The sequence below is a fragment of the Mus caroli genome, chromosome 2, assembly GCF_900094665.2.
Source record: "Mus caroli chromosome 2, CAROLI_EIJ_v1.1, whole genome shotgun sequence".
Lineage (NCBI taxonomy): Eukaryota > Metazoa > Chordata > Mammalia > Rodentia > Muridae > Mus > Mus caroli.
The window spans coordinates 131,353,434-131,362,304 of record NC_034571.1 but is presented as its reverse complement, the minus strand read 5'-3'; positions in this window follow the sequence as shown (position 1 = coordinate 131,362,304).

Here is an 8,871-nt window from a genome sequence, read left to right as displayed (position 1 = left end):
TACGGAAATCCATCAACGTAATCCAGTATATAAACAAACTCAAAGACAAAAACCACATGGTCATCTCCTTAGATGCGGAAAAAGCATTTGACAAGATCTGTGTTAGGCCTGGGAACATGTGCCCTGGATTACTTGCCACCTGACCCTACCTGCCTTTGGGGGTTGGAGGTGAGGTGGCACGGAATCAATGACACAAATTGGGATTGAGCTCCACAACTCTGCATTTTGATTGGTTGTGGTTTTCTGTAATGGTCTTTGTTGTAAAGAGAAGTTTCTCTGAGGAGGACTGAAGTGAACCCTGAGATTAGCTTCCATGGTAACAGAAGGCACCTTGCAAGATTCCAAAGGCAGGAGGCAGCCAACAGTCCTATTCAACTCTGATGCTTATGAACTCTGATGCTTATAAATATGACCAGTATAGCACCACCACCAAAAAAGCATAGTAGTGGTACTCTTACTTTGGTAGGAACCAATAGCTCTCTCATTGGGCTTATAAACCATTCCATAAGTAGGAAACCATGCCTGGTACTGGGAACAGAGCCAACTACTCAGAGGTAGTGGCCTGAAGAATTTTGAAGGAGAATCAATTACCATTATTTTACTATACCAGTATAATCCATAAAACTGCCTAAACACTTGTCTTTATATCTATAAATAAATGTAACCTATAGTTTCTTATACTTCATAGACTTCAGTCAATGGCTTCTCTGAACCCATTCTGTCATTAAAAAAGAAAAGATACGAGAAGAGAAGAGAAGAGAAGAGAAGAGAAGAGAAGAGAAGAGAAGAGAAGAGAAGAGGAAAGAAAAGAAAAAGAAAAGAAAAAAAAGAAAAGAAAAAAGAAAGGAAAAGAAGAGAAGAGAAGAGAAGAGAAGAGAAGAGAAGAGAAGAGAAGAGAGAAGAAGAGAAAAGAAAAGAAAAGAAAAGAAAAGAAAAGAAAAGAAAAGAAAAGAAAAGAAAAGAAAAACCCACCACTATCACCACCAACAGAAACCAATATTGGCATCTTTAATTTTGACGTAGGGTACAGCCATGTCTTTGGTCTCCCTTATCTTTGGATCATTTCTGCTCCTATCTAACACTTTCATGACACTCTAAGCAAAGTACCTTTTCTGCTTTGTCTATATTCCACATTTGTCTTATGTACCTATGCTGCTCACACTTAGTTCTATTCCCAGACACACACACACACACACACACACACACACACACATCTGTATCTTACCAGGTTTCTTCCTGACTCATAAAGGTCATGTCACCAGGTGTATACTTTGTACTTCTAGCAAAGCTAAAAGCCACACCTCTGAAACACAGATACCAAGCATCCTGTACACTTATTTTTATTTCTCACAACCATACTTTTCAACATTAGAACATAATTTTCAGAAAGGCTTACTGTGTTGTTTCATTAGTTCATGAAAATTATATAATCTGTTGTTTCCATTGCCCCCATGAGCACCAGAAAGTTAGAGTTAAATTAATGTTCAACCACAATTAACATACCAACCAACGGAATGCTGTTTCTGCAGCTTCTTCTTGTGAAATTCCTTTCTTCTTTTAAATTTCTAAATTTATTTTTAGGTTTATTATAAATCACTCATGATCAAATTCAAAGTGTTCAAGCTGTGATTATAAATTAAAATTTAAAAGCAGGATTGGGGAAAAGGATTTTCTATGCAAGATCTTTTCTGAAGTATCAATTTAAAGCCAGTGATAAATACCATAAATGCTATAGTGAGTCAAAAACTGAACAATCTATTGATCCATCCAGCTTATCAGAAAGGCTCTTGGTTAGTAAACTTTGCCTCTTAAATCAAATGTTTTTGATTTACAGTATCTGGTCAAATGATGGATGCTCTACCAGAGAACCCTAAACGAATAATCTAATATAAACTGATAGAACCCTTGAGTGATCTCCATAGAAACAATGTGGCCAGAGAAATAATAAAGCAATAAGTCATCTGAGCACTCATTACATGATCTACTTAAATTGCATCACAGTTTTCAAATACCTTATATCTGAGCTAGACACTATGTTGGAGAGAAGGGCCCAAATCCACAGCTATAAAGAAGCCAAAACATTGCATCTTCTGTAACGTTTTGAACCTTTACAAACATATATTTATTATTTTATTTATTAGACAATTAAATAGAGTTTGTTTTGTAATTACATTTTAAACTTCTTAAGAAGTATGTCTTTTCTTCATGTTATAAAATTCTATGTCTTTCACAGCAAGTGTGTCTCCGACAAATGATGAGAAGACCATTTGCAATTACAAATGGATGCATTTTGAGGTTTCCTTTCACTTTGATTTTTGGAACTGGGTCTCACTACACAGCACAGTCTGGAGTTAAAATCACTTAAAAACACTTTTTTCTCCTCCATTGGGATTACAGGTATGTGATGCCATGCCTGTCATTGAAAGTCTTTCTTATTTTTTTTTTCTGTATGTGTGCTAGAGTAGTGAATGAAATTGGGGTATTGTACAATGTAAATGTAGGTGCAAAACATAGCTGTCTTCTCAAAAGGAATATGAGACAGTTTATTTTGGATCCAGAAATGAGTGACAAGAGCATAAGAAAATAGATCTATGTTATTCCAAATTCTAAAGTTGCAACATCAAAGTTTCATGGAGGTTTTATGGTAGTAGAACAAAGTTATAAATCGGGGCATTTAAAAATGTATTGGTAGAAACATCAGAGAGGCAGATTAGAGTCAGGAAGATATGCCTTGCATGTTATCTTAGTTCTTAGTTCTGTGGTTATTAGAGAATAGGGTTGTGTTAAATTAATGCATTTCAAAGATTTTTATCTGTTTATAGGATGTCTGACACAGAGATGGGGGAAAAAAGACTCTTTAGGCATAAAGAGAGCTGAGAAAATTTAAAACTGGGCTCTGGACATGAACTATTCCAAATTTTAAGTGTCATTAAAGTTTAAATCCATCAACCTTTGTAGACATATCTTCTTTTCAGAGATTCACTTTTATATAAGCTTATGCTCTTGCATAAGATCTATGAACCAAAATGTACCTCATGGGATATTTAAAAAAATCTATTGAAGTTGTGACTTCCTCTCTAGAACCACTATTTCCTAGATTGGTTCTCCTGAGAGAATGTAATATTTGCATTGAGCCCTCGAATTTTCCCATGTAATTCTATTGGCTACAGAGCATAATTCCACTAACTTGAAGGAAGATTTTATTTCTATAAGAATAGAGGACCAGAAAATAATAAAATTATGCATGAATGCTGTTGCCCAATCAACAGTTTCTAAGGGTGTCTTAGCTTTCATTGCTGTGAAGAGACACCATGACCAGGGCAACACTTATAAGAGACAGCATTTAATTGGGGCTGGCTTACAGGTTCAGAGGTTCAGTTCATTATCAAGGTGGGAGCATGGCAGCATCCAGGCAGACATGCGGCTGGAGGAAGAGCTAAACGTTCTATTTCCTGATCCAAAGGCAGACAGGCAAAGACTGGCTTGTACATGACTAGGAAGAGGGTTTCAAAGTCCATCCCCACAGTTATACACTTCCTCAAACAAGGACACACCTACTCTAACCAGGACACATCTCTTAATGCCATTCCCTGGGTCAAGCGTATTCAAACCACCACAAAGGGTATGGGTTAAACATATGCAACCATATGTTTCTTACCACCATTCTTAGCATAGTGGTAAGAAACATACCAACAGAGGATTAACTGAAGATTGCTTTATTTTTGTTCTCTATCAAGAGCCTGAATAACAGACAGAAGTAGATTAAACTTCCCCAGAGGTGTCTCTTGAGTACTGTCATTTGCCTACTCTTATAAGCTACTTTCATAGGTTCTTGGGGTGGGGGGGTTATAACCATGATTCTTTGTGGCATTCAACAGGATGCAGCCTAAGCAGAATGTTGCTTTTCTGGACATGACAATCAAAGAGTAAAGAGCAAATGGCATCTTGTGATTCTATGTCTTGGTGTCATCACCTGGGCTTTGATGGTTTTCCTGAAAGAGCTTGTACACCTTAAAGGATGTTTTTATTTAGCATTTCTGTCTTCCTAGAAACCTCCTTTCATTACAGGGAGTGCAAAGAATTCTGTCTCTGGAAAATCTAAGCAAGATTAAAAGACATTAAGCAGCCTTTTATCACTCTTTGGAGAAATAAGAGAACTCTCAGCAGTTGGCTTGCACACTGTTTTCTGACAGTGTAAAACATTTGACAAACTTCAGATGGAAGAGAGTTCAAAGGTTGCTTTCTTTTCATTGGAAAAGAAATAGCTAATCCATGTAGCATCTTTGCATTCATTAAACAGTCTGAGATGGATTAAACATTGGGAGAGAAAATGCGTTTATGTCTAAAGGGCATTTCTGTGAAGCAAAAGATAAGATGCAGGAGAAAAGAGGGTGTAACCTGGCTCTGTTTACCATTCTGATTTGCCATCAAAACCTCCTGAAAACTATTTCTTGTCATTTAGCAGAGTAGCTCCTTCAAAATGTGGGTTGCCTCTTCCTTGATTGAAGAAGGAGAAGTGATTCAGGAGGATTCTAGAAACAGAAACATGAGTAGCTTTATAATAGACACTTAACACCTTTCTCAAAGAGACCTCATTAAACCCCAACAATTCAGAACTTTCTGTGTATATAATACACTCATTTCATGTCGTGCAGACTCTGTTGTAACAGAGTTTACAACCTACAATAGCTTTATTAGTTTCACAGAGATACTATAACCTTAAACTTGGTGGCTTGAAATATCAGAAATAAATTTTCATGGTGATGGACAATTAGAAGTATAAAATCAAGGTATTGACAACGATGTTTGCTGCTCTTTTCTTCTGACTTCTGGACAGTGTTGGGATAACCTGAACCTGGAGTTGCATCATGCCAACTTGTGTCAACAAAGTTCTCTTCTCTGACTGCTGTCTATGGAAACACTTTTTACATTTTCTAAACTCTTGTGGATAAGATCATTTCTTGTTCACTTTTATAAGGCTAATGTTTGCACAAATACTCATTTCATTTTGCTTCTTTTTGTTTGTCTATGTGTTTCTCAGTGTTATGAGATTATTTCACTATGTATAGCAGGATGGGCTAGAACACACCATGTAGTTCAGTCAGGTCTTCAACTCATAATGTGACTCTCATATCCTCCTACATTCTCAAATACTAGGTACAAGCCACAATATCTTACAGAAATCCCTTTATTTTTCTCCTTTTGTTTAATTCACACTCTAGATTGTAAGGACATGGAAACATGTTTATACTCATCTCCATAAAATGACTATTATGTTGATAAGATCAGCTGAAGAGTAGCTTCCAGTGTTTCCCTGACAATTTTCCAGATTTTTGCTTTGAAAGAGAAACAAGTTCTAGGATCACTGTTCAAACTGCAAGCAATGCAGTTCATAAACAGCTGTAAAATGTGAGGACAATTGGCTTTGAGGTATGTCTGGGGGAAATCTGTATAAAGGATAAGGAAAAATCTGCATAATTATTTCCCATCAACTGCTCTTGGGAGAGAAAAAGCCAATTAGTAGATCAGGGAAGTCAAAGTAGAAAGAATGCTGCAGTATTGTGTCATTCCATTTACAGCACATAGAAAGAACCTTTTCTCATTCTCAGAAAAGAAAGCCATTTATGATTAGAAATAATCAACCCTTTTCCAATGTTCACTTTTTTAGAGGAAAATTATTTTCAGATTATTTTTAAGCTAGTCATAAAGTAGTTGTGAAATGTGAACCAACAGCCCCCTCTCCAAGTGCCTCCTACTCCAGCACTTCTGCAGCATATGCTTAGCTCCCAGGTGACAGAGAAGGTGTGGGAAGGCATAATTCAGTGCCAAGAAGTTGTAGAAGCTTTTCCCAAGAGAAAAAGAACTGCACCTTGTCTTATAATACCCAGAAGTTTATTCTAGAATTTTGCCTAGAGAATGTACATTGTCCTCTCTTGGTATGTATGTTGCCCACTAAGGGATTGGATTCAACTTGAGACATTTACTGAGAAGGATTTTTATAAAATTTCTGAACTTTGGAGCACTAGAATCTATTGATATTCTCTTTTCGGGTGTATTAGACTATGCAGTGCACTTCTCATATGTCTCTGCCTCCATGAAGAGTAACTCAACTAAACTGTTTATAAAGATTCCTCTACTACCCAGACCTGGGTTTTGTGACCAAATACATATTTAATAAAGGAATAATAGACATACAGTTCCTGAGAATCAAACATATATTTTTAGTTATCTTTTAGACACAAATGCTTAAGATTAAAACTCAGTGTTAAAGGAATAGATTACATTTATGAATGCCATTTTGAAAATAGACTATATATGCTCTGTGGAATTCCTCACCTATCTGTATCCTTTAAAGAAAAGAGGAAAAGAAGTGTAGATGTGTATCTTCTACTGTTTCTGTCCTAACTCTTCCTTTCTATTGGTGCTTCTGCTAGGCAATCAGAGAACTATGCAATCCTTTAAATTGCAGAAAACCTGGGGAAAGAGTTGGAGGCACAAATCAGTAAAGAGTGTGTGGAGGTTGCCCCATAGTGTAGTGCTTCTTTTATGGTGGGAAAAAATAGACACATTGAATGGGGATTTGATTTTATTTAAATAAACATCGATTTCCCCATTCAATTATAATGTTGGCAGGAGCCCACATCCCACAACAAAGTCCATATTTAAATATTTTAAGCACCTCAATCATGCTTAATGGAATGGAAAAGCCCTCATACTTCTACAGAACCATATTCATCTGCAGCAAGCAGATAACACATTTGCAGCTAAGAGATTATGTCAAATACAATCCTATATTTAGGTGCCCTAGCAGGTCAAAGATGTACAGATAACTGCTTCTACAGCTGACATTCCATCAAATCTTCTCTGTTATAGTTAGCCAGTCCTGCCACATATGCTATTCAAATTCTTTTCCAATTCTACTCCAAATGTACCAGGCTAGACTGAGGTTAGGTTCTAACATAGTTGTCATGTAAACACAGACAACATGACTTCAGAATCTATTTTCCAAGAGTCTCTTGTTGACAGGGAGCTCAAGTAGTTTTCTTGAAAATATAGGAGTGAAACCCTTCTCCTTCAGTATCTACTAGGCAGTATGTGGTGCAGAGAAATAGAAAAAAGAATTAATTTCCCAAAGCCAAGTTGAGTGATGAGGCCACTAGTAACATCACACCATGGCCATGGAAGGTATAATGAGAGTCTATTAGACACCACTGTTGAATCTGAATGGCCACCAAATCCTCAAGACACATCTGAGGTTCTAGAGCAGGAATTCACTGAATAATAATAATAGTAAAATACTGTGGAGCTGAAGCTATGGCTTAGCAGTTAAGAGCACTTCCTACTCTTCCAGAGGAATTAGTTCTGTTCTCAATATGCACATTTAACCAAAGTATATCTGATTCTCTCCTCTGCCTACTGTGGCAAACACAGGCACACACACATACATACATACAATTGATAAACATTTACAGGGCTCTATAAAATCTCATAATATTTTGAAAATGGAGGAATATTTGGCATGATTTTAGTGAATAAACATGAAAGTACACAGCCTGTGGATGGTAACATCACACACCTACATTCTGGTTCCCTTCAGATTGCTTCTAAATTCATTTAATAAACCTTTTACAAGATTTCATCTACCTTTAAATATGAACATCTTTGATGCAAATGGAACTGGAAACATATGTGCAAAGAAAATAAACTTGACCTAAAGAGTTTGAAGCACGGATGTACACTCCCACTAGCAGTTGCCAAAAGGTTCCTTTCCCTCCCAACCTCATTCATATTTGTTGTCATTTGTTTCCTTGATAGAATCCTTCTTGACTGGCATGAGATGGAATCTCTAAATAGTTTTCATTTTCATTTCCCTAATGGCTAATGATGTTAAACCATTTTTAGATCTGTTTATATTCCTTCTTTTAAGAAGTCTTTGTTTAGTTTCACAGTTGACTGTTTTATTGGGTTCTTTGTCTCTGTCATTACTGGATAGCCTTCATAATACCAATATGTATGATTCAGATTGTTGGGGAAGAAATCCACCAAGTCTCTTACTCAGCTGTGGGTCTTGTGTGCAATGATATTGACATACCAGGTAAGACTGTCAATGATTCAGTAACAGCATGAATGCCTTATAGGGTAACTTAATGATTTCTAGTTGGACTCGAGGCCCACTCTACAAGAAGGAAGTCAACCTGCTCAAAATCATCCTACTCCTGAATCTACAATGGACATAAATCTTACTGCATTCAAATTTTTCATGTTTATACTGGAAACCAGTGCTTCCCTTAGCCTTGGACAGAGAAACAACTTTTCATAGTCACTGTCAGTTAACTGTCAAAATGCTAAGAATAAATGACCAGTCAATGTTCATCTCTAAAGCAGACATCCATTCCATACCCACCAGAGCCAGGAACATTGCAAAGGAGGAGCAAGAGCAGACAGAAGACCTAGAGGATGGGGAGAGATGACATGAAACCCTGTCTTATGACAGTGACATGGTAATCATGTTCATGCAGCAGCTGGATTTACCTACACAAAGGCCTGCACCAAATAGGGCCAACTCCTAATAGATGTGGAGATGACTCATGAGACCCAAACCTTTGCTGAGGGGTTTGGCAATGGATGGCTTCATATGTGTGTCTATAGTCATTTGTGGGGACAATTTGTTTTACTGTGGTAGCCACTACTAAATTGCCCACGTTCTGGTAAATAACCTTCAATCTATGTTATTACAAGCATTTTTATTCAAGTGAGTAAATTAAGAAAAAACAAAAACAAAAACAAAAGAAGAAACTAGGAGAACTAGCTGACAGAAGTTCAGTACTAGGGGGAGGGGATTAAAAAAGGCGAGTGGGGTGATTCTAATCA